The sequence below is a fragment of the Emys orbicularis genome, chromosome 22 (genome assembly GCF_028017835.1).
Source record: "Emys orbicularis isolate rEmyOrb1 chromosome 22, rEmyOrb1.hap1, whole genome shotgun sequence".
Lineage (NCBI taxonomy): Eukaryota > Metazoa > Chordata > Testudines > Emydidae > Emys > Emys orbicularis.
The window spans coordinates 17185174-17209306 of NC_088704.1; the positions used below are offsets into that span (position 1 = coordinate 17185174).

At 47.7% G+C, this 24133-nt stretch overlaps 1 protein-coding gene across 1 annotated transcript in view; it reads left to right on the forward strand.

Moving 5' to 3' along the window:
- The first annotated feature begins 887 nt into the window (after window positions 1-887).
- MIB2 (MIB E3 ubiquitin protein ligase 2) overlaps window positions 888-24133 on the forward strand; it is a 112629-nt gene continuing 89383 nt past the window's right edge. The window contains exon 1 of the mRNA XM_065421211.1: window positions 888-913. The gene's annotated coding sequence lies outside the window, so the exon portion shown is untranslated. The remainder of the gene's footprint in view (window positions 914-24133) is intronic.

Sequence of the window (24133 nt, forward strand, 5' to 3'; positions counted from 1 at the left end):
AGAAGACCTAACTTTATGTATCCAGATCTGAAAACTCGGGCCATATTATCCTCTGTTTAAGAGGAAGAAACAGGCACAGTGCGGTAACATTACTCGTAGAAAGGTCAGTATGAGACCCGGCAATAGAAGCCGGGATTACTAATCAGCAGCCCCCGTCACACTAGCTAATGGAACAGAGCAAACAACTCAGCCTTGGAGCTGTGATGTTGTGTAATGTTCCCAGAAAGTGAGGGACTCATATTTCTCAACGTGCAAAATCTCTGTGCTGCTGGGGGTGTTGCAAAAACCCTCCACAAGGAAGAGGAGACATAATGAAAATCACAGCAAGCAAAATCTGGTTTAAAAAAAAAAAGGTTAATGCAGCACACGTGCATCTCATCCCCTCCCCTGGCGGGGCTGCACCAGCTCCTAGATCCAAACTTTGTAGCCGAGACCTCTTCGCTTTGCAGCAGCGGGAAATCAAAACCCCACACCATAGTAGCCCCGAAGTTCAGGAAACTCCAGCTCGGGGTGCCCGCCTCTCGTGAGCATTGCCTGTATTTCCCTGGGGAAGAGTCAGGAGGTGGCGCTTTGGCTCCTTTGCACCCAATCAAGCGGCAGCTGGAGGTGCGGGGCTGGAAGCAAGCCAGCAGCCCCCCGCACCCCGGCCAAGCCTCAGGGGCAGAAGGCAGCTTGGGCGCTGTAGTCCCGGCCTGGCTGCAGGCCCCGTGCAAGGGGGAGGGGAGAGAACTACGACTCCCACAATCCTTTGTGCCCCAGGCTGCCAGTCAGTAGAAACTGAAAGCCCTGCTAAGGAGACTAGCGCCTCGGCGGGGAGGAGGCGCGGCGGCGGCGGCTGGAGGTCGAGGCTCTCCAGCGGCTCCCTGCGTAAGGCGCTTCCTCGCCGCAGAAACTTTGTAACAAGTTTGGCCAGGTCAGCGGGCGGGGGTTGGCAGAGCTCCCGCAAGGGGCGGGCAGGAGGGGATGGGAAGGCCGGGGGGGCAGGAGGAGGGGAGAGGATGGGGGTGGGAAGGCCGGGGGGGCAGGAGGAGGGGAGGGGATGGGAAGGGGAAGGCCGGGGGGGGGGGGAAGAGGATGGGGGTGGGAAGGCCGGGGGGGCAGGAGGAGGGGAGGGGATGGGAAGGGCAAGGCCGGGGGGCGGGAGAAGATGGGGGTGGGAAGGCCGGGGGGGGGGCAGGAGGAGGAGGAGGAGGGGATGGGAAGGCCGGGGGGGCGGGAGGGGGGGCAGCTCGTTCATGGCAGCGTCTCCCTTGCTGGCTCTTTATTCGGTCCTGGTCCCTTCCTCCATCAGGGCAGCAGAGCTGTGTTCTGCTCCTGCCTCTCTGTTGCATGTGGGGCTGGGGGTCTGTGTCAGTGTTTCTACAGATGGTGCCATTGCATCACGCTGGCTGAGGGGCCCCGTGGAAACTTGTGGCTTGTGGGGGAGTGTGGGTTGGGTTAAGGACAGGTGCAATCTGGGGGAGAAGGAATAATTGCGTGGTTGACTCTTCAGACTCCCCCTTCGGGGAGGGAGCTGGGGGGAGTGTCTGGCTGTTAAAAGAAGAGTTTGTGGGGTGGGAGTACGGGTAAGAGTCAATCCTCGGCTGTCCTGGAAATCCCAGCTTGCTTGTTCTGCCCCAAAGATCCTGACTCCTGTGTGCGTTCTCTGCATCCGCTGGGCTGGTTCCTGTAGAACCCCTGCCGGCAAGGTATCTTCTGGGTGCGACCGGGTACATGGTGTTAATTCTGAGCCATGCGCTTGTGGGAGATAGCCCAGGGTGGGCCATCAAGCGTGTTCTGAGCTTATCAAAGCTTGCTGGGCCTGGCCCTGGCCAGAGCCAATGAAGAAACTTTAGAAGTGAGGGGAAGAGGAGAGGCTGTTAAAACCGTCACCCTATGATAACCAGCAGGGGAGACCTGAAAACTGATCCTCAGGAACTAGAAAGGCTTGATGCTGGTTATCGTTGACTGACGGGCAGGGTTAGATGGTGGGACGAGGTGTAGCAAGGTGCCTAGAGGAGTCCGGATGGGTACAGTACACAGAGCACAGTCCCACTTCAGCGGTGGTGGGACCGGTTCTGATCTTGCACTGATGTAGATCCAGAGCAACTCCGTTGGAATGAAACCGCTGCCTGACTCAGTGCAAGAGCAGAATTAGGACCAGCAAAATGCTCGGTGTCTTGCTGCTGCTCAGTGTTGTGGGAAGGGGCTGAGTCCCGTTGGTCCCCTAGTGGCACTCATGGTGTTCCCAGGGCTGATGAGGTTGCTCCTTGGATTTGTTTCCAACAGACCCTGATGTTTCAGTGACTTCAGGGGGAATGAATGGACTTGTACAGCATATTAATCTGCTGATCGTAATCCTCCTGGCTGTACTACACACAATCTGCGTAAGAAATGAATGACTGGCTAGAAGCTAGATGGGAATGTGTATCTGAGCTTCTTCCGAGGCCCTTTGCTGGGTCTGTAGACCCGCCCATGATATTCCCACTCAGAGACACCTCAGCCAGAAGGGGAAGAAACAAATCAAGATTTGTGGTTAATGTTGTGATCCCCCAAATGATTGACTAGGGGTTGCACCCAGTCCAATCTCACTACCTCTCAGTCCCAGTTCCATAGGGTGAAGGAGAGAGGGTATGAATACAGCCAGGGCAAGGTGTGTAAATTTCACTCGCCTTCCCTGGGGTGGAATGGCTCCTTGGCAGGTCTTGCCCAACGGATGAGCTCCCATCTGTGGCATTGGCTCCCCGTGGCCGTTTCCCCAGAGTCCAGGATTGCTGGAGTCAGGTGCTGTTTGGTTTTTGTTTCTCTTCTCTCTGGCTTTATTCTTGGTGGGTGGCTTTCAGTTGTCCCCCAGGGAGTGAATTTATGTACTTCACTGTTAATTAAATGTATATTGCAGATGGGCGAGTGCTCTGAAAAACTTTAAGAGCTTCCCAATAGATTCCTCACTCAGTAAAGCACCTGCTGCTCCGTCCTGGAAATGGCTCACAAGTGAAACACATGCTGCTTTCTATGTCTGGCGCACCAGGGCTCTTATGTTTGTACAGTACTTACACACTGTCCAGAACTGGGACAGGATGGGGGGAATATAGCCTGTCGGTGGTGGTAGGGAGAGGGCCAAATTCAGACCTGGAGTGAGCAGCTGCAACTCCATCAAAGGCCCAGCACCAGGTCTGCATTTGGCCTAATAAGAGTAGCCCACTTGCACTTACCCTGCTGTGAATGTCATTGGGTGCCTGACACAGCGGAGTGCTGGTAGCATTCTCCCTGGAGATGCTTTAGGCCAGACAAAGCCAAAATACACTGTGGGCACGTAGGACCTGCCCAGCAAGGGACAGAGTAGCTGAAGCAATGGATGCTTCCTATCTTTAATGTATATGATTCTAAGGCCAAGCTCAGTCTTGATACAAGCAGATTCAATTCCAGTGACTTGAGTGGAGCTGAGCCTGAGCTGGATTTGACCCTCCAGCAACTCAACGCTCCCCCTTCCGGCTAAGAGCTATCATCAGGTCGTCTGTGCCTCTCCATCCCTAGAGAAGGGATTTACTTGACTCAGACTGGGCACCTTTGTTACTTAGAAGACCGAAGAGCTGGTAATTAGATAACACCTACTCAGATGAAGAACAGGAGTACTTGTGGCACCTTAGAGACTAACAAATTTATTTGAGCATAAGCTTTCGTGGGCTACAGCCCACTTCATCGGATGCATAGACTGGAACATATATATACATACATACATATATATCTCCTCACTATATGTTCCAGTCTATGCATCCGATGAAGTGGGCTGTAGCCCACGAAAGCTTATGCTCAAATAAATTTGTTAGTCTCTAAGGTGCCACGAGTACTCCTGTTCTTGTTGCGGATACAGACTAACACGGCTGCTACTCTGAAACTCTCATGAAGGACAATGAAGAAAGCATGAGGGAAGAGAGTTTAATCAGTATAATCCTCACCCCCAGATACCAAGCAACCAATTACTGTGGTAGCTAAATCACTTGTCTGTGGCTTCAGGTTGTTGGTGGGTGAATAAGCAATTGGGAGGGGAATCCCTGATTTTACTGAGGCTTTTTTTTTTTTTTTTTTACTGTAAATATTCTGCATTGTTATGGTTGGAGTGCTTCCACACATCACATGTTGATTGGAGTCAAAAAGAGCATGTTTGAGTAACCTTGACAATGAGCTAGCAGAATCGCTGTCCCCTTGTTCCAGTCCGTTGCCTTCTGCTCTACATCACTAATGTCCTTGTGTTTCTGTGGCAGTTACTTTGAATCATGAGGTTGAGGATTCATGTCTCTTCACCGCCAAAGCTCTCTTTCTTGAGGCAGCATGGTCTTGTGGATAGGACAGGGGCTGGGGGTCATGTGACCTGATTCTATTCCAAGCTCTGCTGCTGACCTGCTGCGTTACCTTGGGTGAGTCATGTCACTGCTCTTTGTCATCCTACTCTTTCTGGCTTGTCTATTTCTGTTGTAGCAGGGACTGTCTCATGTATTTGGAGCCCTGATCTCAGTTAGGGGCCTGTAGGTGCTGCTGCAATACAAATAGGTAATAACTTTCCTAGTTGTCATTTGGTACCATCACCTTTGTTTCTTGGGGTAATAATTTTGTTTCCGTTTTTATGCAGAACCCCAATACATTTCCCTTTCTGCACCTCCTCCCCTGTGCATCCACCTCAGACTCATGGTCTGGGGAATACTTTATAGAGCTGTTTACATTTGATTTGGGGCAGTCAGTGTTTGTGTTTTCACATGATTTTTGAGGGGATGGGGGGGAATCAAACTTTGGAGAATTTTCTATAACCTGGTGGGTTTCTATAGCTTATTTGCATAGTCTGTACAGGGAGCATTGGGTTCTTTGTACCTCCAAGGTATGGTACCCACTTCTTGCCGCTTCTCCCACATGGAGAGCCCACAGCATATAATCATAAAAGCATAGGGTTAGAAGGGACTGCAAGGGTCATCTAGTCTAACCCCCTGCTATGTCCTACTGTCCTTGTTCAGTCTGCAATGGCTTTTTATGCTCAGTTAAGTTTGTGACCTTTTGTGGCGCTTGGTAGCACAGTGGCTTTTTTCAGATCAGCATTCACTCCTAATTCCCCGGGAGCTGTGATGTTCACTGAGTGTTCCTTGCTGACACTCCGCATATGGCAGCGGCAGCAGCAGAGGTAGTATTGGCAATGTCATGTCTCTGTCTGAGCTTCAGCTGATGCCCCAGAAGTTTCAAAGTCTGCGGGAGTGGCGTGTATGCAGTCGCAGTGGCTGCAACCATCTCCGTTCGCTTTGTTTTGGAGAGGGCTATATTCATGGGAACCTGAACCATCTCGATCAGTGATTCTGGGAGTAACTGACCACCGTAGCCTGTTCTGAGATGGCAGCGCTCTTCTGATGGTTATTGAAATGCGCCCGTTTCCTTTCCTCTCTGATCTCCGTTTGTTGCATGCAGGAACTAGCCACGCTTGCCCACGGTGCGGTTGAAGTGGCTTGCTGTGGTGGTAATTTAAAGACATTCTCCAACTTGATACGTCCGCAACTACTGGGTCATGTTGCCCTTGCCTGCCTGTTCCTATTTCATCTGTTTTGTTTTTCTCCTCTTCTCAGATGTGACTATTCCCCAGGCCTTGTAGACTTCAGGGTCGTGCTGAACAGAGCCGTGCAACTTGTGACAGCTCTGATCATGCCTTTTTGTTTGAGATTTTGTTTTCGGGGGTGTGGGGGTTGATGGCGTGGAATGCAAGGTTCGGTGAGCGGAATTCCCCCCCACCCCCAATATGCATTCTGATTTGTAGCTCACCAGGGGTGCTTATCGGGGAGCTAGACTGGTGTCATAACATGGGGCGGGGAAGGAGCCTGCTGTGTGACTTGCCTCAGTCCTTTTGTAAGCTCTGATTGAAAGACCTGGAGGACTTGGTTGATTCTAGTTTTTTTTTTTTCTCCGTGCTCCCTGTCGCAGTCAAGATGCGATCAGACAGAATCTCGTCATCTGCTCCTGTTGATTCGCTTCTACCTCAGGAAAGCACCAATTGTCATACTCCTCTAAAGAGGTCAGATGAATGGAGGTTGCTGTTCGCAACGAAGAACATCTTTCCAGGCCTCTGTTTTCCTAGGTTCTTGGTGGGTTGTGCTGTCCCTTCAGGATTCAGGCGAGGAACCTTTCTTGGCCAACAGCATCCTCCCCAAGATGGAAAACCTCATTACCCGGTTTCTCCTGCACAGGCTTATCCAGCCCTAGCAGGGCTTAAACAAGTAGACTCATTTGCCAGGTGGGCAGGCCTTGCAAACAAACATGCCAGGTAGATAGGCTGGCCTCGTTCCCAGAGGTGCTGGGCACCCACAGTTCCCATTGACATCACTATGGCTATTAGGTGCTCAACACTTTTTGGGGAGGGAGAGAACCACGTCTCTAACCTGTCGACCTTGCCTGGGTGCTCAAGAGAGGCCACCCTGCCTGCCCAGCCTCTGCTAGCCTGTCTTTTATTTTGGGACTTCTAATGCCTTTCCTGTTGTGGCTGCTGCTAAATACTGTAAAAACCCTCTATTGTTCTCTGTCTTGTTGCTTTAGGCTCTTCGTAGAACTATAGCACCCAGGCGGGAGGAGGGGGAAATCTCATCAAGCAGAGTCTTGCGCATCTGATAAGCGAGGAGAGTTGAGTCTTTATTAAGCGTGGGGAGGATAAGATCTGGGCGAGTGAGAGACATTTATGCATCTCCAAAGCAGATTACTGCTATTGTGCAAACAAGGGACTTGGAACAGTCTTAAAATCCCAGCTGCTCGGTTAGCAATAAGCACTTTGGATACAGTCCTGACACCTTAGAATTCTTGCCCTGCAGAGTATGTGCCATTGAATAACACGGAGTTCCTTTTTTTTTTGTTTTTTTGTTTTTTTTTAAAAAAAAAAGGGGGGGGATGGGACAGGGGGAGAGAAAATGCCCTCACTTCCCTGTGGGGCAGAGGGGTTTTGAGGCTCCAGCCCCCAGTCTGAGAGCTGTAGGTGCTCAGCACCTCTCAGAATCAGGCCCAGCTACCCACAGGATTTCGGGCATACAGCATCTTGTAAGTGGTAGCAAAGAGAGGGTTTGGAAGGGTTACATATACTGGAATGCCAGCCTGATGGCAAAATCAAACTTTTGGGTTAACCTGCTGTTTGGACCCATTTTAGGTGTCTGTTCTACTCTGCCCCAGCATCAGTGGGGCTTTCCATGTGCCCACTGAATGCTGAAAGGGGGCTTGGACAACAGGTTACATCTTTCCCTCAGTCCACCCATGGAACTGTCTTTGTCCTCAGGAGTTGTGCATGAAGATGGAGAGATGGGTTACAGGTTATGGCAGGCATGGTCTGGCGGCCAGGCTACAGTTCTGCCACCCGTTCACTGTGGAATCTTGGGCAAGTTGTTCACTTCTCTGTCTCCCTATATGCAAAGTGCTGTCCCACTCTTCTTAAAGCACGTAGATCACTGGAGGGAAGACAGTAAGTATTAGTTTGAAGTACGCTGTGTAGCTAGTAAATCAGCTGATGCTAACAAACCTGATCCCTAAAACCTATTTTGACTGTCAAAAGAGAAAGCAACAGCTAGCTCCTCAATTCATTCTGCTCTTGAGCATCTGGTGCCTCTCTGGCCGCAGGCACGTCAGGACACATTAGACTTAAATGTCTTGATTTGCTCTCCCAGCAGAGAAATGGCAAGGCCCATGTTGAAAATGGACAGAAATTCAATGCTGACCCTTCAGCCTGTTTGAAGGGGAATCTGGAACCTGGCGGGGCAGGCAACGAAGGCTCATCTGAAAGCTTACTCCTGCCTTGCTCTGTGCCACGGACCCTATGGGATCAGCTTCTCATTTTGACATCCAAGAGCAGTAGCGCTGCTAGCCCAAGGTGCTGATATTACTGTCCATTATTCCTATCATGGCTCTGTTAGGGTATGTCTTCTGGGTGCAGAGTTAACCCAGGGGATCTGCACCCAGGTCTGAGCAGCCACGCTGAAAATCCATGCTCGAGTTACTGTGTCCTCACTGGTACTGCGCTTGCCACTCTGTGTTGCTAGGACTTGTGGGGGCACATCCCAGAGCTCTTTGTTCTGCAGGAAGCGGGGGCACTGTGATTCTTTCCCAATGAATTGTGGGAGAACTTGGTTGTCCTTGGCACACTGTGGGAATTGCAGGAAGGCATTGGAGGGCTATCAGCATTTGAGTAGTTATATATATTAAGCCTGCATCCTCACTGCAAAGTGGGCTAGTTGCTAGCTCAAGTGGAAGCAGCACTTGGGCTTTAGCCTATAACGCCCACCGGGCCAGCAAGCCTGGAGCGAAAGCACCACTTGTGTGTGGGTGGGGGGCGAGTTAGGGGCAACACGCAGGTGAAAGCTTGAGTTAACTGTTCAGCAAGGACACACCTTTAGATGTTGGAATCCTCTGCTCATCTCTGTATGGTTCAGTGTCTTCCAGGTCATATTCATGGCTTCTTTTCGAAGCTGGAATATTTTGTGTATTTACTTTGTTTTTAGCATGCCATATAGACATGAAAAGACCTGCTATCCAATGCTGTGGGTACACTACTGGATAATTAAAAGAACCCTGAAACTAAGACACCAACAGCCTGCTGTCTGCACAATCCAGCCCCTACAGAGTACCTGCATGTCAAATATCTGCAGAAAACTTGGAGTCTCCCTTATACCTCCCCCGGCCATTCACACTGATAAAAAGCAGGTACCTGACAATTGTTCAGATTTGGTAGCATTCTGCACCCACTTTGTACCAGGGTAAATTGCTACGCAAAGGGCAGCGTAATGAAGAATCCGGTCATGGGTCTCTTCGTGCTTAATCTATTCCCTTCCACTCTCCTGGTAAACTGTCAGGTGTTGTCTTTATGCCATGTGGGAGAAGCTAAACCTCATCTTCCCAGCATGAGACCACTGTATACCAAATGAGAAATCCTCCTAATCATTTCAGGTCCTGCCAGATAATGAGTTGCCTCTAAAGCAACCGGTCCTGGAGATTTGTTTTTTGTGGCACTGAAATCTGATAGAGACCAGGCTCTGAAGTCTTGTACTGACAGAGCTGGGTTTGATCAGCTTCAGTGACGGAGCCTTTTAAGGTTCTAGGCTGCAACATGCGAATTATTAGATGTATTAGATCTAGATAATTAGTCCTGCCACGAGTGCAGGGGACTAGATTCGATGACCTCTTGAGATCCCTTCCAGTTCTGTGATTAAAACCAATTGCTGGAACAGACCATATGGTTTCCTTGTGCTTGGAGGGAAGACGGTCCACCAAAGGCCAGAAGGAAATTCACAATGCTTATGAGTAACTGTCTTGGGGGAGAGGGGAGGTGTAATAAAGGGGAGGTCCATCAAATGCCCCATCTGGACTTTTGCTTCTAATACTTCTTAATTCTTCAGAGAGCAGCTGAATACTGACCTCCACCAGTTCGCAGCCAGAAGGTTCCTGTATCCTGCAGAAGCCAGTAGGGAGGATTAATTGTTCTACAGGATTAGGCTGTCGATGTCTTGTAAACCTCAATTTCAAGCAGACGTTGACTGGGGCTGCATTAGCCTCTAATCCGGGCAGGGAAGGGCGTTTCTATAATGGGAAACCAGAGCTGCTTATTTTTGGTTGACCTGGGTAAAAGAGAGGGAGTTTCTTGGTGTGTGTGTGTGTAACTGGAGGGCAGCATGAGCGTTCGCTGGAGTAATTAGAGGCTTGATGTGATGAACTATTATGCAACTTTTTTTTTTTTTTTAAATCAGTTCAGTATTGAGCTGACTTGTAAAAGTACTGTGCTCCCTCTTTGGTCCGGACAGACAATGTAACATCATGGCACCTGCTGCTCCCCTTAATGCTTTGGCAACATTTCCATGATAAAGGTTCATTTTCAGAGGCTGTAGAGCTTGTCCATCAAACTGGTCTGGAGTGAGCCGGTGGAGCTCTCACTCCGGAAACACGCCCCTCCCCCGCCAATCATCAGGCGGCTGCAGCTAGGATCCGATTAGGTGAAGGCTCGGGTTTGAGGCTGAATCAGAGCTGTGAAATCAGAACCCTGAAATGTCACAAGCTGTCTTCATGTGACTTCACCTCCAAAATGGGGGGAAAACATCTCCGGGGAGCAACTAATTGCACTTGAGATTTTAGCCACCTCCACTCTGGGAAATGGAACTTCTGATCTCTAAGCACAGCTGTGAAGGGGAGGTGGTTCAGACCTAGAGATTCAAATGTGACAACCCTGAAATTTGCAGGGGTTGGTATCTGAGGTTCCAGTTCTGGTGCATCTTCTTCATCTGTTTACACAGCGCTTCATAGCAGTAAAAGGATAAAACGTGCTCGCTTAACACCTGCTGAAAGGGGTGCTTGCTTAACACCTCTACAACCAGCTGTTCTAGGGATGCAGGGAGGTTAGAAGATGGGTCTGGATGGCTCTCGTGTGTATTATGAGGAGAGCCCTGAATCCCTTGTCACTGAAATGGGAGATTCCATTCAGCACAGAATGGCTGGTTTTGGTGGACCACGGAGCAAGTTGTACACCAGCTGTTTCTGATGTATCATCATTCGCCACTGCACTCTTCTTTCTGTTCACTTGAGTTCATTCTCTCCCTCTTCATTATCTTGGCTCAGAAATCAGATGGTAGGATGCCCTGGCATTGAAGGCACTGGACTGTGACTTGGGAGTCCTGGTTCAATTCCTGGCACAGCCACCAACTCCTTAGGGCAGTTACTTGATCTTCCTTGTGTCTTAGTTCCCATCTGTAAAATGGAGATTTAAAAAAAAGCTTCCTTTTGCTCACTCTTTGGGTATTTCTATGCTGCAGTCTCTGCGTGTGTGTGTGTGTGTGTGTAATTGCAGCATGTGTAGACATACCTGAGTTAGCTTTAATCTAGCTATCTTGTGGGCCGATAGCAGTGAAGCTGTGGTTTGCTCTCACAGCTTCACTGCTATCAGTCCACAAGCTAGCTAAATTAAAGCCAGCTCCGCTACATGTGTTGCAATCACACACCCTGATTGCAGTGTAGACGTACCCTTTTGTCTGATAAGATTGAAGTTCCTTTGGGACACGGACTGTCTCTTACTTTGTGTTTGTACAGCACCTGGCACAATGGGCTCTGAACTCAGTTGGAACTTCTAGGTGCTACCATAACACACACATACCAACTTTTTAAAGTTGGTGTCTTAACTTTGCCAACTTCTCCCACATTTGGGACCTGCTCAGAGACTATTTGCTGGTTTGGGGGGAAATGTCAAAGCAGGGGTCAAATTTCTGAGAGAGGCTTACTTGGTAAGGTTACTGAATAGTAGCAAACCTGATAGCACTTAGATAATGCCAGAGCAATGTCTTTATCAAGGTGAAGGGAGGGATGTTAAGTCATTATCTCGTCACTGCAGCTCCTCTTCCATACATTTGAAGGGGCAGGCAAGGTCTCCTTCCCTGCGTAGCCGCTTTGGACTAGAATAAAGCTAGCGAAAGAAGGATGTGAAATTCAATTTAGACAGAAAGGATCAATGGGATGGCATTTGTCAAGGACAGGTGTTGATCACAACAGTGAGATGCATTCAGCGTGTGCTGCCTTTACGCACAGCGCTGGCTGAGTTAATTTTAGCCTCTTCTCTCTGAACATTCCAGTATTTCAGGATGTTGCTACTCTATACAAAACAAGTATGCATAATGAAATGAGGAGACACTGATCCTTGAGCAAAGGCATATTAATAATGCCCTCTTTGTTACTTATAGTTAAATGTGGTCTAAGAGCAGACAAGGTATAGGGCATGCGAACAAGCCAAAGTGCTTACAAGTGACATGGAAAAGCTCTGTCCTTGTTCTTTTTTAAGGGAGGCAGCTGTAGCATTTTTAAAAGCTTGCTACTGGGTCTAGTCTGTCATCTGAGACTTGGCTTTGTTCCAAGCTGACTCTGCTATTTAACCTACAGAAACATCATCCCCTCTCTCTCTCGTTTGTTCTGTGCCAGGCTTGAGCTTCTGCAGTTTTCTTGTGGATACCAATTTGCAAAATTTAAGCCAAACAGAAATTCTAATGGTGTAGGAAAAACATCCCTGTCATTGATGAGGTACAAAGCATAAACGAATGGTCTGCTTCAGACCGGAGGTAGGTGGTGTGGGGGTTGATGGCTTGGCAATGAGACATGGAACCTTTCACTTCTCGGTTAGCGGTGTTTGCGATGAGCCGACCTCCTCTGCAGGCCCATTGTGTTAGCACTTTGCATGGTAACTGCTTTGATTTTTATGTAGCTATTAAAGCGCCTACCTTGGGCATGAGGCACTTTGATGATTTAAAAATACAATTCATTCAAAAAACAGCAGATCTCACCCCATGTTGAAGCAAAAAGAATATAGCAGGGTGGATTTGATTTAAATCACTAGTCAGGAAAACTCGATTTAATCATGGATTTCTACATAAAAGTGCATTCTTGTTGGTTGTTATAACCTTTAATACATATTCTTCACAACTCAGAGATATAGGTTTCATTTTTAGAAGGTACACACTATACATTTTTAAAGTGATTGATTTTGAAAACTTTTCAGATTAGTTTTACAGCTATATCAGAAAATGAATGATTGTTTGGTTATTTCATTTACCAAAGATAATATGAAGTCACTGGGAGGTGAAGTATCTCCAATTCAACAGGCTAATCATTAGTATTTGGAGGATTTTCTTGTTATGCTGTAATAGGAGGAGAACGTCACCAGACAAACATTTAAATTGTTTTATTTAACTAAAACAACGTTATGTATTCTGGATTTTTTCTTCAACAGCAAACATAATATTTTAACAAAACAAGCATATGAATTTTTGAATTTAGTTAAATGTTCAAGTTTTTTAAAATCAAGTTTGTTTTTGTTTGTTTTTTAACTAAAATAGTTAAATGAAATATATAAAAAAAAAAAAAACACACACCATTTTTGCTGTTAACAACCATGTTATCTCTGGAGACATATATCCACAGTTTGAGAACTGCAAAACTAAACATCTCTGATGGTATCTTGGGTAGAGAGAAAGATTAACCTAAATAATCTAACAGAAGCCCCTGGAAGCCCATAAGATTGGGTCCCTAATCCATGCCCTATTGGAACTCATTTACAAAACTTTTCTTAAACATTACATGAATATATTCTCATACTATAGAATTATAATTTATAATCCCTATTCCATGATGAGATATCCTTGAGCTATAAGGTATCTTAATTAAAACTATTTTTAGATAGGATTTTTCCTCAGAAAGCATTTTATCAAAAAAATCCAATTTAAATAAAAAAAAAATCTGATTTTTTTTATTTTTATTTTCAAATCATTGATTTTTATCTACCCTGGAATATAGTGTCACCACCTTTCACGCACCCCAAGTCTCTTCCTGCCCTGCCCTTCCCCCTGAACAAATAAATAGGGCTTGCAGTATATCCTGAAGCTCAGTAGATTTGGTCTAGTCCAAACCAAGGCTGTGGAGAAATTGTATTCAGTCGAGTGTTGTATCTCCACCTGGGTTTAGTTTAGTGAAGTGCAACGCTTGTGGATTTGATTCATGGATGAGGTTTGGACTCTTGCAGATTCTCGCTGCTGAATCCCAAATATAGTCATGACTATAACACCAGCTTTTGCCCATAAATGGTTCTCGTTCAGATGCCAGTTCATATTTTTCATGGGTGCCTCTTGTGTCCCCTGTGTAAAATAGACAGTGAGTCTGGAGGCTGTGCCACGCCTGCATTTGGATATGAGAGAGAGAGCGAGAGAAGTCCTTTCAAAATCAGTTGTGTGCTTGAGGATTTTTAGATAATTCTGAGTGTAATTTGCTAATTATTGTGTGGCAAACGATTGGCATGTTAATCACAGGCTCCCCCCTCCCACCCACAGTAAACACATTTAAATCACAATGAATGATTCTGTTACGTGTAGGTATAATTATTATTTTTTGGCACTGTAGATGTGCAAAGTGGTTTTACAACAGGCGACGCTAAGCCCCAATAATGGAGCAGCGTGAAAACATTTGTTCCCTGAAGATGTGGCAGGAGAGGGAGGGAGGTTGGCTTTGACTTCGAAAGCAAGTGGGGGTGTGAGGTCAGGAGTGGGGGAGATGATAAAGGCTCCAATCCTGGACCCATTTAAGTCCATGGGAGTTCTGGCCACTTTTCAATGGGAGTAGGTGTGAAATCTTAAGAGCAGAAGTTTGGGTGAAAAGCAGGAAGCCTGGGGTGGGGAGAAGGGCAGAGATGAGTCAAGAGGGATGGTGTAGAGCAGGGGTAGGCAACCTCTGGCACGTGTGCCAAAGGCAGCACGCGAGCTGATTTTCAGTGGCACTCACACTGCCCGGGTCCTGGCCACTGGTCCGGGGGGCTCTGCATTTTAATTTAATTTTAAATGAAGCTTCTTAAACATTTTAAAAACCTTATTTACTTTACATACAACAATAGTTTAGTTATATATTATACTTACAGAAAGAGACCTTCTAAAAACATTAAAATCTATTACTGGCACGCGAAACTTTAAATCAGAGTGATAAATGAAGACTCGGCACATCACTTCTGAAAGGTTGCCGACCCCTGGTGTAAAGCTTTGGAGGTGATGAGAAGACCAGACAGTAAGCCCAAAATGGGGAGCCAGCTCGAGGATACAGGAAGTGGGTAAAAGCCAGAGGAGATGGCCCTTCAAGGGGAGCTCCTGCCCCATGCATCATGCTGATAGCCTAGAATGTCAAGTCCATTCACTGTATGGATCCTTAGTGCACGTCCACCATGCACTCACTGTTAGAGCGACACATGTGTTCGTGTAGCGTAGAGAGGGAGCATTAGGCGCCATGGGAAAGGAAGAGTAAATCTTGAATGTTCAGACCTATTAACCATTGGAAGAACTTCCCAAGGGTCATGGTGGCTTTTCCATCGACGACCAATTTCCATCAAGGCTGGATGTTTTCCGAACAGATCTGCTTTGGGAATTATTTTGGGGAAGTTCTATGGCCTTGTGATGCAGGAGGTCTGATGAGATGATCACATTGGGCCCTTCTGGCCTTGCAGTTGAGGAATTGTCAATGGGACGTAAGCACGTGCTTAGCGCTTTGCTGCCTCAGGGCCTAAGTCCTTACCGAAGGCAAGGAAACCGGTGTGTAAACGTATGACCTGAGCTTAATCTAGAAGTTAATGCTGAGACTTGTTAACGGCTCAACAGCCTGCTTGGGTCAAATAACTTAGGCCTTTGCCAGAGGCAGATGATAACTTTTAGCACCTTTCACCAGAGGATCCCCAGGCAGCTGAGCTATGGGAGTGTTGTCCCCATTTTACAGATGGAGAAGCTGAGATCTAGAGAGACCTGCTCGTGTGAGCAGGATTAGCCTGAGAGAAGCTAAATGACCCGCTCAAGATTTCATGGTGATTGCGGGGGAATGTCATAGGACAGTGCTAAAGAATTACAGAAGAGACATTTTCTTCTAACATGGAACAAAGAACTTTATGAGAATAGGGAAAACAGTGTCTCTGCCTTTCTCTCTCTGTCGCACAGTGTGCATCTCTGGCTCACCCCCTGGACTGTGCACATCCACTCACCAGAAAGAGAACCCCAGTCTCCTGCTTCCCGCTCTGTCTGCTAGACCCCACTGCTTCCCTCCTTCCTGCTCTGCAGAGATGTTTCTTCAGGAGGCGAAGTTGCATCATTTCCTTCCCTCTGTCTCTGCATTTTTTTTTTTTCATGTCTCACCTCAACCCAAATGTAACTGGGCTGTGGAGTAGCATTTTTGACAAGAGGGTGCCACGGTAGCATAGGAATCCAATTAGTTTCCATGCTTGTTGAGGAGGGGATGCATGCTCAGTCCTTTATTGGAGCTTGGGGATCTATTTTAAAGGCTTCCCAGAGCTTGTGTCCTTCCTCATTTTAAAAGTGCCATGTAGGGACTTGGCACACAGAGTGCAGCTCTCATGGTCTCTGAGGTTTAGCATTGGGGGAAAGGTGCCATTTTGTCAACTTTGGGGACATCCTCGGGACAGATATAAGATGGTGTGAAACTCCCCATTCTCTGGAAGGACAGCCTCTGGGGGATCGGAAAGGATTTCAGACTCCACACCCTGTACAGTCAGTAGATCTCTGCTGAAACTGCCAACAAGAGAACTAATTAGTGCCAGTTGCAGTGCGAACGCATTGTAGTGTTGTCAGTTTCATGATTTCAGCATGAATCTCGTGATATTTGGTTTTTCATAAGCACCAGCTCCTGCTGCCAAGCAATTATGTGAGAATCTTAGCGTTCATCTTCTATAAGTAAGTTAGGGTTCCTTCCCCCCCCCCCCCCCGGTGATCTGCAGGGATGACTAGCTTGTGTTTCTATAGCTTGTCTTATTGAGGCTACATGGTTACCCTATAGTTCAACCCCCAACCTGGAGGAAAGGTGCCCTGCTTTTTATCTCCTCAATAATGTCACAAATCGGCAAGGCAGCAGCTGCATTTACCAGCTTACACAAGCTTTGGTCATCAAAAATCTACAACTTAAAGACCAAACTACAAATCTTCAACTCAAGTGTTATTTCCACCTTTAATGTATGGATATAAAAGCTGGAAATCCCCCAAAAGTACCATTTGACATCTCATCACCTTCTGAAGCAAGGGCCTCAGGAAGGTACAAGGTATCAAATGGAAGGGCTTTATAACAAATGCTGAGATTCATCAGAGTTCACCAACTCCCTATCTGTGAAGTCCAGAAAAGAAAATGGAAATATCTGCATTTGTGTTTAAAAATGAAACCACATCATCTTCCATGGCAGGTGTGTCATCAGGCAGCAGGAGGAACGCCCAAAGGAGCCAACCGAAAGCATCTCTCCATTGAGTACCACTCAGAAAAGGAAAAGCCGATGAGACTTAACAACATAGAGGAGATGCAAAGAGCTGCTGATGGTAGACAGGAAGGGTCGAGCCTTGTTCATGCCCATAGCAATGTTTGACAGCATGGGAAAGATTCAGATGCAGAAGGTTTTAGCCCTCATGTTTGTGGAGAGAGGCTTGAAAATGTGACCTGAATGTCCCCTAAAGGGTCAGAAAAGAGCCCAAAGTGTATTATTTTTCAAAAGTGTCAATTCTGGGGGCACCCGACTAGTTGGTGTGTGGTGGGTGGGTGTTTTAAATACTGCAGGGTTGACGATGCTGCATTTGTTCTCTGGGTTGTGAGCTGGAATCGAGCTGGTGACCTAAAGGTTCTAGACCCGCTCTAGTTTAAAGAAAACTCTGGCCCCAGTTTGGACATGCTTGAAGAGATGGGCAGCTCTGAAGCTCCCGTGACGCACTGGTATGAAAATACAGAGCCATTCTTTTAAAGTCCCATGACCAGGCTAGTGCTACAGTGCAGGGCTGGGGTAGACCCTGCTTGTCAGAAGAGGGATAAACCCTGTGAACTGTCCAAAGCAGATAACTAGAAAGTAGTGAGTAGCACAGTGAAGGGTCAGCGTAGGCTCTTAGCAGCATGATATCTGGAGGCCACCCACACAGCTGCAGAGAAAGCTCTTAAAGAAATCAGATGTGACCAGTGGAAGATAGCTGTCAGCCGTAAAGATCTCCGCCTTCTGCTTGCACCCACAGCAAGAGAACCAGCTAGTAGGCCAATGGGTGTCACTTCAACATAATGATTCTATTATCCGTTTAAGGGCCTGATTTTTTTTTAAAAGGTGCTGAGCCCCCCAAACAAACAGAAGGTAGCTTTTAAAATGGTGGTTTTGTTTTGAGGGTTTTTTGGCAAAGGTTAAATATATTTAAAGGTGAGTGGGATCCATCCGAGCCTTATCGGTGAGGGAGTGGCAGGGAAACTCAAGGAACTGATCCTAAATGCCTGAGATGCCTGTATTTGCCGCTGTGCCAGTGATTGGGAACCACTCTTGTGTGTCCTTGTTCCTGTGCAGAATCCCACTGAAGTCAATGGGACACCACCAGGCTCAGCACGAGCCCTTTGTCCTCCTCTTCGCAAGTAAACCTGCTGTAGTAGTTAGTGGGTTGGCACCTTGCTACTCTACTGCAGTACCTAGAGGATGAGTGGGGCTTGATTCAGCCATCACTGGCACTGGTGTGAATCAAGAGTAACCCCACTGGAGGCACTGGAGTTAAGTTGCTCTGAATTTATGCTGACCGACGTGAGAGCAGAATTGTGCCTCAGGCCTGTACGTCTGAGCAGCCACGTGCTGTATTCCCTGGTTCTCAGCGCTGCATGTTTGTGTACTGAAAATTAGTAACCACTTGTGAATTTGGCTGAGCTACGGCAGGAACAGGAAAGAACAAAGCGAGTGGCGTTTGTTTTGAGGGAGCTAATTGGCCTGCAGTCATTTTCTGTCAGCGTCTCTCTGACCCCAAGGCTTGGGTAGTGTTTATGTGATTGTTGCATGAACAGAGAGATGCTGAGGACCAATGTGAAGCACAAATACTCTTTTCTTATCTGCTACCAAAATGCTCAGCTTGAGTAACCACCTTTCTGTTCTGCCTGTTAAGCACTTATCTCTGATCCAAAGGGACCATGGTCCATTCCAGTGATCCCTTTGGATATCTGCATTCAGTTAATGAGATTACAGCTACTTGCAAATATTGATTTTTATTTTTTATTTTTTTTTAAATAGGACCATTATTCACACCTCATTCTCAAAATCCTTGCAAAGCTTTCTGCTCCTCATCAATGAAAGCATCACAGCTGCATTGGCTTGAATTCTGTGACTGCCACCCTTCTACCTTCCTAATGTGTAACTGGGAGGGAGCACAGTCTATGGTACAGGACTGACGGTGGTAAGATCGGGGTTTACGTCCCAGTTCTGCCACTGATTTGCTTTGTGAGCTCAGCCAATTGTCTAACTGCTGTGTGCCTCAGTTTCCCTGTTTATGTAGTGCGGGTGACTCTCTTGCTATATTTGTATGGGGCCTAGCAAAATGGGGGTGCAGATCCAGTGGGGGGCCTCAAGGACACATCTGTAATAAACTTGAATAATAATTTTTTACCCGCTTTGCGGCAATGCTGAGGATGTTGACGTTCAATTTTCTTTCCTGCGTATGCATTCCTCAAGGTGCTCCGACAGCAGGCGCTGCAGCAACACAGGACGTTACTGTGAGAATGTCATTAGCCGCTCCCGGTTAAAGCATTGTTGAAGTTTTAGATGCTTTGGACCAAAAGTTTCATTTTTACTGAGCAAAACTCAGCTTTGTCACTTCCTAGCGATATGTGGGTATGATATGTGGGTACTGCAGCTGGGAGCTCGCATCCCAGTCTGGGTAGACAGACATGTGCTTGTGTTCTAAAAATAGCCGTGCAGCTGGGAGTAGCATGGGTGGTGGCTTGGGCTAGTTGCCGGAGTCAGTATTCAGTGAGTCCAGGCAGGTTTATGCTTGGGTGACTAGCCCAAGCTGCTGTCCAGGGTACCCCCAGCAACATGGCGATTTTGCAGTGTGCTAGCTCAAGGAGAGCTAGCGCATGTCTGTCTGCCTGCACTGGGACGCATGCTCCCAGCTGCAGAGTGAACACACTCTATGAGGAAGTGGTGGTGGTTGTTTATCTTAATTGTGTTGTTGCTAAGAATAGTTACACCAGAAGAGAAAATCACGTGGGGGGGAGTCAGAAGGGGTCCTACCCTGTCATGTCACAGGCACTTGATATTTGTAAAGAGTCTAGTGCTTTTAAGTCTCAAAACAACCTTGTGAGGCAGGTCTGTCTTACCTTTATGTTTCAGGTGGGGAAACTGAGGCACAAAGTTGAAGTGGCCAAGTGTGACTGTCTCACTCTCTCCGAAGCAGAATCAAGAATAGAAGTGAGTTCTGGCTTCCTTCTCTTGTCCTATCCATGACACGGCACTTCCTCCTTTCAGCAGGAGTGTGGTTGCTCAGTCTTTCGCATGTTTTGGTAACTCGAGGACATTGAATAGAGGAAGGATGCTCTTGTGCTTATGGCACCGGACTGGGACTCAGGAGTTCTGGGTTTTTCTCTGCCACAGACTCCCTGTGCGACTTGGGCACGTTGCTTAATCTCACTGCCTCAGTTTCCCATCTGTAAAGTGGAGATAACAGTACTCCCTCTGTCTCTGAGCTCTTCCCTTGACAGGTGTTTGTACAGTGCCTAGCACAAAAGCTGGAGCCTCTAGGCAGTACTGTACTACAAGTATTAAATTTCTTCCCGTAAATGTTTTCCCTCTCTTGTAGCCTTGATATTTTAATTCCCCTGGTAGGACATTTATAGATCATGGGTGAAATCCTGATTTCAATGTAGACAGTGTCTAAATTCTCACTGACTTCAATGGGGCCAGGATTCACCCTGTGGTGGGAATCTTTGGGCCCAATCCTGCTCATTTTAATCCCATTTCAATCTTCGGCCCTGCAATGATATGTGAACAAAATTGTTAGAAATTTCCTAAAAAAATAAAACCCAAGCAAACCTCTGAGCAAAAACCAGTGCTAGGAAGATGTGTGTTAAACTTCCCTGCTCTGTCACTCTGCTGCTTGCTGCATCCCGTTCTCCAACCTTTTGTTTCTACATCATCTCTTTAGATTGTAAGCTCTTTGTGGCAGGGATCTTCTTTTGTGTTCCTAGAATAAAATTTGACACTTAGTACTTGTCACCCGTAGACTTAGAAGCACTTCACAAAGGTGGGGGAGGATCATTAACCTCCTTATGCAGAGAAACTGAGGCATAGAAGAGTTAAGTGACTTGTTCCGGATGTCTAGCAAGTCAGTGGCAGAAGTAGGAGTAGAACCTAAGGCTCCGGAGTCCTATCTGTTGTTATGCACCAGTGGAGTTTCTAGCACGCTGTTGGGTGATGTCTATAATACCTGCGTGAGCGTACCCAACAGGATTTGGTCCCTAATCTAATGCCTTGCACTTGGCTGGCTGAGTGCTGCACCCAGCGAAGATAACAGTAGATGGATGACATGTGCCTTCAGTCTGGGCTAGTAAGAGCTGTCCCTTTAAGTGCAAGTCACAGCTCTCGGGGGCTGTGCCAGATGACAGCCAGGGAAGAGGGAGGCTTTGTGCTGTATTTTAAGCCTCGTTGTGGGTGAATGAAGAGCAGGGATTTCTCTGCAATCACAGCTCGGATTTTTCTTCCCACCGCACCCGATCTCCAGGCTAAGCAGCTCAGGCAGCAAATTTTTTTTGTAAGGAGAAACCCCAAAGGAGTTTGCTGCTCCAGCCGTGGGGAGCCTGGACTGGTGTTAAGTCGCCTGCATTCCTTTCTGTGCGGAGCTGGACCATTTGGGGAAGCTTGCCACCTGGTTTCATTTAACAAAGTGGGTCAGTTTCTCTTTTCTTGGAGACAGGGAAGGGGCTTTTTTGTACTGACGTGTGGGGCTGGGGGTGCTGCTGGTTTCCAGTTCAGCACCAACGTGTGCCCAGAACAATGCCATTCTGAGAACTGAAACAAAACTGCAGCAGCTGTTTCTCTCTGTGGGAACCTTTCTCCCCCTTCCTCCCCGCCTCCACACCATTCAGCTTCTTGACTCTGCTGGTACAGAGCGGGAGGCAGACTGCAGGCTTCCAGTGCACTAAAATAGCAGCAAACAGAAGACCCTGGGATCCTCCGTGCTTAGTTCACCCTCTTCCTGTTGAGCCAAACATGGAGACTTCATGTTGAATCTTTCTGGGAATTCAAACCCCTTTTTCATGCCTTCCCACCCCTACCCCCCAGCCTGGACTCTCCAGATACTGTCAGTTTCTCCTGTGGCAGCTCTTGAGAAGCCAGATCTATTTTAACAGCCGCCTTTTTAGATGTGCCAGCTGTATTCTTTGGAGGGGGTGGGAATATATCTTGGGGAGGGGAGTGGAAGGATGTAGCATGAATCTTAACCTCCCAGCTGCCTGTTTGGACGCACGTTACAGGGTGGCAAGGAAGCCTTTGGATTTTCCTTGCAGACCTTTGGGATGCTCTGCTCCAGAGAAATTGTTTATGCCTAGCACGTTCGTGGAGATGCACCTGCTTTTCCGCTAACAGGTAATGGCTTTTCCCAAATTGAGTTGCTTTCAGTGCTCTCTGTGCCGAGACAGACTGTCTGTTTGAATAGCTTGGGAGGGTCTGATTTATTACACCCCGTCCTCCAGCTGCAGTGTTGTTCGTAAGGAATGCGCCTCAGTGTGTCAGGTGCACATGTTTGGCAATTGCTGCGGCACATATTTTAAACAGAAGTTGTGGCCGTGCTTCTTTGCAGGGTTATTTATTGAATGCTTGCCTCAGTTTTGCATTGACTTCTAGGGACACTACTACAGATTCTCCCTCTTGGATTCCAGGTAGGTTTTATTTTTAACTCTATAACTTTAGAGTGGGGAAGTGTTGGCACTTGAAACTTGTGGCTCAGATAACTCGGGCCTCAATCTGATCCGCGCCAGTGTAGCTCCATTGACAATTCTCAGGCCGTGTGAGACTTGTCCCCACCCCATTTCTTTAAGGCAGGTAATATGCCCCAAGGGCAAGTAAACTTAGTCTGAGGAGACAACCTCATCTGGAAAATACAGCATTGCTTTTAAAAAAGCCGTTGGTTGCTATGTTAAAACTGCCCCAGTTGGTCCTTCCTGGCTCCTCCCCGTAGGGTGACCAGATGTCCCAATTTTATAGGGACAGGTCCGATTTTCGGGTCTTTTTCTTATATAGGCTCCTATTACCCCTCCCACCCCCGTCTGGATTTTTCACACTTGCTATCTGGTCACCCTACCTCCCGCTACCCCCCTCCACAGCTCAGAAGTACCTTGAGCACCACCAAGTTAGCCCATTGGTTATGCCTTCCTGTTTAGTACAGCTGGCTTTGTTTCCAGTGCCATAGGAACATCTGCATCACATGGGCCAGACGTTAGAAGGTGCTACAGAGGTGAGCAAACAGCAGAGTAGTTGCAACATTTCAGGCTGATGTTCTAAGGCTAGCTTGACCGAGGAGTTGTGCACACAGAGTCAGTGGGCAGCGTTGCTCTATTCCTGTAGCCGGAATATTTTCTTCCCTCTCTAAAACGGGATGGAAAGGTCACACCTAGCACTTTCTCGTCTGCATCACAGTAGTCTGAAGCTCTGGAGCATAACCTGGATGCTCTTGATTTACGTGAAGCCCCGTTAAGGTCAGGATTCATGGATACTGTCATGTCTCTCGGTAGGTTATTTTAAACCCCAGGCTTGTGGCAATGGAAGGTGGCATTTTTCCCTTGGCCATCCTGGCATCCCTGCCCCTTGCTCCCCAGAACTATACGACTCAGACATCTTTGGGAGGAGAGGAAGGGGGGGCTCTTTGTTTTAATGAGCCGTGCTTTAGTAGAGGAGTGCTCCCGCTTCATCGCCAGTAAAACTCAGGATCCCGTCGGCTGCTGACTTGTCAGACTGTGTATGTTGTAACTGCTCTAGTCATCTGGGTGGCAAACAAAGAAGGTTTTGATCCTGGTCCTTGTCTTGCTGTGCTGAACACGTACAGCTCTCCCGCGGATTAGGCGTGAAGGCAACATGCTCAGTACTCGCTTGCATGCGCGTGGAAGGCGCACGGCAAAAAGGCAGCCTTCTGGGTCAGCAGTCAAGGGACTGCCTGAAGGTGGCTGCTGCACAGATACCTTCATTAGCATGTCAAGGGTACAATGGAATATGAAGCTGCCCGGGAAACCACTTTCGTACAGACTGGTCTATTGGAACATCAGATTGTCAGAGCAGAGCTGTGGAGAGGGTTGGGCTGGACCCTTTCGTCTCCTCTTATGAGCCTTATTCACAGGGGCTGGAGACCTGCAAGGCCAGACTGAGGCTCGGTACCAGGGGGGCAGGGGGGCAGTAAGTCAGTCTGGTGGTAGTTGACTTTCAGATCTGTATCCATTACAGCGGCTGTTTGGATTCCTTGTAGCTTGTTAAGAGTACTAGCTCAGCATCACGTCAGGTTCCTCTGGTATCAACACAGACCTCTGGCAGCTCTGCCGTGCGATGGCCAGTACCGACTCGTAAAGCGAGGTCTGGTCGAACACCAGCAATGACCAGCCGAGCAGTGGGGTGGTTGAGTCTCTTTCCCAAAGTGCCCCTATGCAGGTGTGGGCGTCCCAGTGGCCACAGTGCAAGTAAGGCCTGTTACGAAACCATAATGCAAGGAGGAATGCTGCGAAGGGGGAAGGGGTCTCTGGATGCCTAGAGAAAACGATGCTTCAGCTGTGCTCAGGGTGACGAGTGACGTAACCCGGGTCCTGCTGAACTGAGGCTGGTGCTCGGCTATCAGCCCAC